Raw genomic sequence first — 8,679 nt, forward strand, 5'->3', positions numbered from 1 at the left:
GGGGAGCCAGGGTGACGATCTTAGCTGGATCGATGATGTGTGCAGGGCTCCCTTCCTCATCGATGGGCTGGAATGACCTCGATAGAGCATCAGCTTTGGTATTCTTATCTCCAGGCCGAAAGTGGAGCTCGAAGTCAAAGCATCCAAAGAACAAGGACCACCAGGCTTGTCAAGGATTGTGCCTCTGGGCGGACTGAATGTAGGCCAAAGTCTTGTGGTCAGTAAATATGGTGAAGGGATGGATGGCTCCTTCAAGAAGGTAACGCCACTCCTCTAAGGCCAGTTTTATAGCTAGTAGTTCCTTGTCCCCGATGGAATAGTTGCGTTTGGAAGGGGAGAAGGCCTTAGAGAAGAATCCGCAAGTAACAGTCCGACCAGTGGAAGTTCTTTGCGAGAGAACCGCTCCTGCTCCAATAGATGATGCGTCGACCTCAAGGATGAAAGGTCTATTGGCATCCGGGCGGTGGAGAACAGGAGCCGTAGCAAACTCCTTTTTCAGAGTTTGGAAGGCGTTTTCTGCCTCAGAGGACCAGAGTTTGGGATTAGCCCCTTTGCGTACGAGAGCGGAGATAGGCTTGGTCAAAGTTGAAAAATGAGGGATGAATTGCCTATAATAATTGGCAAAGCCAAAAAAGCGTTGAATAGCTTTGAGTCCAAGGGGACGAGGCCAATTGAGGACAGCGGATACTTTCTCGGGATCCACCTTCAGACCAGACTTTGAGACAATATAACCTAAAAAAGGCAAGGAAGGCTGCTCGAAGATGCATTTTTCTAACTTGGCGAAAAGGTGGTTCTCTCTTAGATGTTGTAGAACTTGACGTACGACTTGCCGATGGGTGGAAAGATCCGGGGAAAAGACAAGGATGTCGTCCAGATAGACCACGACACAGGAAGAGAAGAGACCCCGAAAAATATCATTTACGAGCTCCTGAAATACCGCTGGCGCGTTGCAGAGACCAAAGGGCATAACAAGGTACTCATAGTGACCATCATGAGTGTTGAATGCGGTCTTCCACTCATCCCCAGCGCGAATTTGGACCAGATTATAGGCTCCTCTAAGATCAAGTTTGGTAAATATTTGCAGTCCCCTCAGGCGATCAAAGAGTTCGGGGATGAGAGGCAACAGATACTTATTCTCTATAGTAATGTTGTTTAGACCTCTGTAGTCGATGCACGGACGGAGAGAGCCGTCCTTCTTCTCGACAAAGAAGAAGCCTGTGACTGCAGGAGAAGAAGACTTTCGGATGAAGCCTCTGGCCAGATTCTCTTGAACGTACTCCGACATGGCTTGCGTCTCTGCGGGCGAGAGCGGATAAATCCTACCCCTCAGTGGAATGGCTCCATGGACGAGATTGATGGGGCAATCGTAGGGTCGGTGCGGAGGAAGATACTCGGCCTCCTTCTTGTTGAAGACGTCTGAGAAGGAACAGTAAACGGCTGGCAACCCGGAGGAAATGGAGGAGGAATGGGGACCACCCACGGGACGCACCGACAGCAGACACCGTGCCCGGCAGGACTCCCCCAGCGCAAAATATTGCCGTTGTGCCAGTCCAAGGTGGGCTCGTGAGTCCGCAACCAAGGAAGACCGAGAAGAACCGGATGAGAGATGCCTGCTAAGACATAAAAGGCGATTCTCTCCTTGTGCAGGGCTCCTACCTGGAGCTCTACCTCCTGGGTGACTTGAGTAATGGTCTCCTGCAGGGGTTGGCCATCTACGGAAGCGAGAATCCGCGGTGATTCCAAATTTCTCACCGGGATAGAAAATTTAACGACCTCCTCGTGCCTAATAAAATTACCTGCTGCGCCGGAATCAACATAGACTGCTAAAGAAAAACGCTTACCACCCACGTGCAGCAAGATGGACAGAGTGGGGGGTAGAGAGGAGTCACATACACCTAGAGAGGCCTCTCTTACCTGACCTAGGTGGAGGAGTTTTCCGGACGTTCTTGGCAGGCACAGACCAGATGGGAGGCACTGCCACAGTAGAAGCACAGACCCTGGGTGCGCCTCTCCTCTCGGCATTGCCCAGATAGTCTAAGCCGGTCCACTTGCATGGGTTCGGGCATAGGAGCTGAGGAGGAGGTCCCAGGTCGGGGGCAGGGTGGCCAACGCATGGCCGGGGAAGAACAGGGAATCCTCCTCTCGTGGGCACGTTCTTGGAACCGGAGATCAATACGCGTAGCCAGCGAAATTAGATCCTCCAAGGCAGTGGGAGTATCATGACCAGCCAACTCATCCTTAATTCGTCCTGAAAGACCGCGCTAGAAGGCTCCCACCAACGCTTCCATGCCAAATCAGAGGACAGGGTTTGAAACCGGATGGCGTACTGACCCACCGTTAGGGACCCCTGGTGAAGATTAAACAAGGATTCTGTGGTAGAGGCTAGGCGACCCGGCTCGTCAAACACTCGACGAAAGGTCTCCATAAAGGTGAATAGCTGGGAGGACACAGGGTCGTCAGCTCCCAGAGAGGGTTAACCCAGGCCATAGCGTCTCCCTCCAGGTGGAAGATAATGAAAGCCACCTTGGCCCGATCAGTGGGATACTGCAGAGGGAGAAGTTTGAAATGGAGGCGGCACTGGTTCAGGAAACCGCGACATAGCTTGGGGTCACCATTGTATCGAGGTGGCTTAGCCAGGCGGGGAGGCAGGTGGGGAGCCAGAGCTGGAGCGGGAGACGATGCGGCTGACTGCAGAGAGAGCAAGCGGTCGTCCACCGAGGCCATATAACAGAATATGGGACTGGGTATCTCTCTGCTGAACCAGCTCCTGTTGCAGTCCAGCCAACTGGGAAGCTTTCCCTGGATCCGAGGCTTGGAGTGCGGAGAGACGGGAGTCCATAGATTTCATGAAAGCCATGATACGGGTTTGATTCTCCCGTAGATAGACAAGCTCTTTCTGAGCTGCAGTGGCTCCAGCGGGGTCCATGTCCTGTTTGTACTGTTAGGGTTCTAGGGAGATTGCCCGGAAGTGGACCCTCTGGGTTGTGGCTCCAGAGCCCCCAAGGGCGAGCAGACCAGGTGCTGACCATCCCCTATACAGGGAGTGATAGGGGCAGGCCCGAGGGAGATGGAACCACAACAGTCAGAAACCAAAGGGGCAGCTTAGGGTAAATAACGGAGGGATCTGACGAAGGTGGTGGAACACAGGACTATGGAGGCAGAGAAGAGCTGGAAAAGCCTGGACGGCCCGGGGCCAGATGCTGAAAGGAAGAGGAACAACAATGAGGATGGGAGACACAGGGCAGGTAGATACAGCGGAGTAACAGAACAGGCGGAGAGGATGGACGGACAGGGAGCAGGCAAGGACGGGGTGGCAGAGGGGACGAAGGAGGATGGTAGGCAGGACAGACAAGACAGGGAGAAGGAGTAGGCAGGAAACAGACGGTGGTGCCAGATGGCAAACAGGACCGAGACACAGGGCACACTGGAGTCAGGATACAGGAAACTGAGAGGCGAGGGAGACGCTGCGGAAAGAGAGCAGGCGACACATAGAACGACAAACAGGCGTCTTACCTGCATAGACGCCGGCCAGAAATACCCAGTGGGCACTGCCATATTGGGGTGGAGCCAGAGGGTCACGAGCTCCCAAGATGCCCTGCAGCCGAGGAAGGGCAAGTGCGCATGCGCAGACCTGTGACGCGCCGCGTCCCCGAATAGGCAGACGGGGAGTGGAGTGGGAGCTGCCCGGAGACGCGCTGGGGGACGGAGACCCCCAGGTGAGGAACCGGATCCAGGGGTGTAACACACATATTGCAACCATATTGTGACCGACTTCTACAATACTGATCATTAATAAACAAATACACAAAACAAATTTTACCATAAGTGCCATTATACATAGGAGCTTTGTATATAGTACATAGTGTCAGTGTACATATAATAGAGTGATCATGGGTAACATTATACACAAGACCTCTGTATATAGTATACAGCGTATAGTGTCAGTGTACATGTAACACACTGACTCACTGGTGATATTGCTAGTTGAAGTCCTTCATCTTCATGCAGCAGAGATCGCAATCACTCCTTCCAGCCAGGACTCATCTGTCACGATCCATTTTTGGATTTATGACAGCTCTGCTTTAAACGCTGTTCTTTGCTTTCATGCCAGGAAGGGTTAATGTCAGTTTTCCTTGCTGGAAGCTGCTGTGTTGCTAGGTCAGCTAATGTGGGTGGTTACCACTCCCACCAACATTTAAATAATCATAAAATGCATCAGTTGACTGTTGGTAATAGAGCTTTCTATGCCTGCCAGCCTTGGAGTTGCAGCTCTCTGGTGTCAGAGCTGAATCTGCTACTTCTGTGGAGTTCGGGGTCCTGTTTCTGTATCCTCTGCAGTATGCAGCTAGGCATCGGAGCCTGGAGCTAGTTGCTTGTTTATTTACTTTGTCTGTCTCGCACATATCACAATCCCCTGTGTTTGTACTATCTGCAGTGGTGAGGCTAGCATTCTTGCCGGCCAGTGCACTAGCCAGGGTTTAGTGAGGTGACAACTAGGGACCAGGTACGTGACGATGGCGGGGGGAAGGACCCGCATAGGGCATTAGGGGAGCTTAAGGATAGACACAGGCTGAGTTAGGAGGTGCCCCATCCCTCGTTCCCTATTATTAGGGCCTTCCTTCCCCTTTTCCCAACCCGTATTGGTGTTTGTTGTGCAGTCTGCTAGACCAACCTTTGTGGTTGTGACATTATTACCAACTGTTCTGTCTCCGACATCTAATTTGTAATGTCTGATTATTTGTTTGTTGATATTTCCAGTTACTCACTAATAGGAATATAGAGAAATTTACATTTCATAGACTTTGTTGTTTTCAGTGTTTTGGCTCCCTCTAGTGACCAGTGTCATACTCGCAGTCTTATCTTCATTGTGTTTTCCATTTCCTTATGTCTGAATCTCTTCCCTCCTTTTGCAATGCATTATGGTAGCTTTTGCAAAGCATTATGGTAGCTTTCTCTCCACTTTCTTCCATTTTCCTTCAGCCTGCATCCAAGAAGCATCTCATCTTTTCCTCTCCCCTTGCGATTGCATCACCGGTATGTACTCATGCTTTCTGTAGCTTATTCCTGTCGTATATTAGCCTGGTTTAATCAGTCCTGCCCCTGGTCAGCTATTAGTGTGCAATATTCATTCACAGTGTAATGTATAATATGTGTTATGATTGAGTCACCGTAGGAGGCAAAAATAGAAATGCTAGCTAAGTCCAGAAAACCACAGAAGTTGGCAGCTATCGGATTGCAGAACCCTGAACCTATCAACACAACTAGCAGTAGCCGTGGGGGGCTCCTACGATGCCCTAGGCCCCTCGATCACAGCCGGAGGACTACATAAAAAATCATTTGAAAGGTAACTCACCAAACCCTGACTGATGCACTGGCAGGATGCAGCAGAAGAAAATAGGGGGGGAAGCCAGCACTGCTTAAGGTTAGAACGCATAAATTAGAGTGCATATGCACATAATGTCTAGCTGTATTCAAAAATGAGATATTTAGCAAAAAAATTGATCAATTCAATTGAGCCACCCCGCCACGCCAAGGCAATCTCATATGGGGGGTCCTACTCTACAGTGGGGAAAAAAAGTATTTAGTCAGTCAGCAATAGTGCAAGTTCCACCACTTAAAAAGATGAGAGGCGTCTGTAATTTACATCATAGGTAGACCTCAACTATGGGAGACAAACTGAGAAAAAAAAATCCAGAAAATCACATTGTCTGTTTTTTTTTCATTTTATTTGCATATTATGGTGGAAAATAAGTATTTGGTCAGAAACAAGCAATCAAGATTTCTGGCTCTCACAGACCTGTAACTTCTTCTTTAAGTGTCTCCTCTTTCCTCCACTCATTACCTGTAGTAATGGCACCTGTTTAAACTTGTTATCAGTATAAAAAGACACCTGTGCACACCCTCAAACAGTCTGACTCCAAACTCCACTATGGTGAAGACCAAAGTGCTGTCAAAGGACACCAGAAACAAAATTGTAGCCCTGCACCAGGCTGGGAAGACTGAATCTGCAATAGCCAACCAGCTTGGAGTGAAGAAATCAACTGTGGGAGCAATAATTAGAAAATGGAAGACATACAAGACCACTGATAATCTCCCTCGATCTGGTGCTCCACGCAAAATCCCACCCCGTGGGGTCAGAATGATCACAAGAACGGTGAGCAAAAATCCCAGAACCATGCGGGGGGACCTAGTGAATGAACTGCAGAGAGCTGGGACCAATGTAACAAGGCCTACCATAAGTAACACACTACGCCACCATGGACTCAGATCCTGCAGTGCCAGACGTGTCCCACTGCTTAAGCCTGTACATGTCCGGGCCCGTCTGAAGTTTGCTAGAGAGCATTTGAATGATCCAGATGAGTTTTGGGAGAATGTCCTATGGTCTGATGAAACCAAACTGGAACTGTTTGGTAGAAACACAACTTGTCGTGTTTGGAGGAAAAAGAATACTGAGTTGCATCCATCAAACACCATACCTACTGTAAAGCATGGTGGTGGAAACATCATGCTTTGGGGCTGTTTCTCTGCAAAGGGGCCAGGACGACTGATCCGGGTACATGAAAGAATGAATGGGGCCATGTATCGTGAGATTTTGAGTGCAAACCTCCTTCCATCAGCAAGGGCATTGAAGATGAAACGTGGCTGGGTCTTTCAACATGACAATGATCCAAAGCACACCGCCAGGGCAACGAAGGAGTGGCTTCGTAAGAAGCATTTCAAGGTCCTGGAGTGGCCTAGCCAGTCTTCAGATCTCAACCCTATAGAAAACCTTTGGAGGGAGTTGAAAGTCCGTGTTGCCAAGCGAAAAGCCAAAAACATCACTGCTCTAGAGGAGATCTGCATGGAGGAATGGGCCAACATACCAACAACAGTGTGTGGCAACCTTGTGAAGACTTACAGAAAACGTTTGATCTCTGTCATTGCCAACAAAGGATATATCACAAAGTATTGAGATGAAATTTTGTTTCTGACCAAATACTTATTTTCCACCATAATATGCAAATAAAATGAAAAAAAAAACAGACAATGTGATTTTCTGGATTTTTTTTTCTCAGTTTGTCTCCCATAGTTGAGGTCTACCTATGATGTAAATTACAGACGCCTCTCATCTTTTTAAGTGGTGGAACTTGCACTATTGCTGACTGACTAAATACTTTTTTTCTCCACTGTATATATTTTTAATAAATGCTGTGCCATTACGGCCTCCTAAATACACTTAGAGCATGACCACATCAAGTGCAATCTGTACCTGAACATTTACTGGATCGCTCCCATGAAGCCAGATGAAGCAAGTGCAGATGAAGGCCAACCAGGTCTGAACACAGACATATCAGGAATGGCCTCCACACATTGCCTGACCAGCAAACATAGATGAAGGGCGATGTTGGTCCAGACACAGGTGCACAATTAAATAAAGCTTGGGGCAGGGTGGGGCTGCCGTGTGTGTGCACAGCAGCCTAATCCATCACAATGAACACAGAAAATTATGTTAGACATAACCAAGCGTGCACGGCAACAGTGGTGGTCAGCCACAAACCAACAACAAGAAAATAGGGGGGGAAGCCAGCACTGCTTAAGGTTAGGACGCATAAATTAGAGTGCATATGCACATAATGTCTTGCTGGATTCAAAAATGAGATATTTAGCAAAAAAATTGATCAATTCAATTGAGCCACCCCGCCACGCCAAGGCAATCTCATATGGGGGGTCCTACTCTATATATTTTTAATAAATGCTGTGCCATTACGGCCTCCTAAATACACTTAGAGCATGACCACATCAAGTGCAATCTGTACCCGAACATTTACTGGATCGCTCCCATGAAGCCAGATGAAGCAAGTGCAGATGAAGGCCAACCAGGTCTGAACACAGACATATCAGGAATGGCCTCCACACATTGCCTGACCAGCAAACATAGATGAAGGGCGATGTTGGTCCAGACACAGGTGCACAATTAAATAAAGCTTGGGGCAGGGTGGGGCTGCCGTGTGTGTGCACAGCAGCCTAATCCATCACAATGAACACAGAAAATTATGGTAGACATAACCAAGCGTGCACGGCAACAATGGTGGTCAGCCACAAACCAACAACAAGAAAATAGGGGGGGAAGCCAGCACTGCTTAAGGTTAGGACGCATAAATTAGAGTGCATATGCACATAATGTCTAGCTGTATTCAAAAATGAGATATTTAGCAAAAAAAATTGATCAATTCAATTGAGCCACCCCGCCACGCCAAGGCAATCTCATATGGGGGGTCCTACTCTATATATTTTTAATAAATGCTGTGCCATTACGGCCTCCTAAATACACTTAGAGCATGACCACATCAAGTGCAATCTGTACCTGAACATTTACTGGATCGCTCCCATGAAGCCAGATGAAGCAAGTGCAGATGAAGGCCAACCAGGTCTGAACACAGACATATCAGGAATGGCCTCCACACATTGCCTGACCAGCAAACATAGATGAAGGGCGATGTTGGTCCAGACACAGGTGCACAATTAAATAAAGCTTGGGGCAGGGTGGGGCTGCCGTGTGTGTGCACAGCAGCCTAATCCATCACAATGAACACAGAAAATTATGGTAGACATAACCAAGCGTGCACGGCAACAGTGGTGGTCAGCCACAAACCAACAACAAGAAAATAGGGGGGGAAGCCAGCACTGCTTAAGGTTAGG

Source organism: Dendrobates tinctorius, unplaced genomic scaffold (genome assembly GCF_039654945.1).
Source record: "Dendrobates tinctorius isolate UK_male_01 unplaced genomic scaffold, ASM3965494v1 ptg000064l, whole genome shotgun sequence".
NCBI classification, from domain to species: Eukaryota; Metazoa; Chordata; class Amphibia; order Anura; family Dendrobatidae; genus Dendrobates; species Dendrobates tinctorius.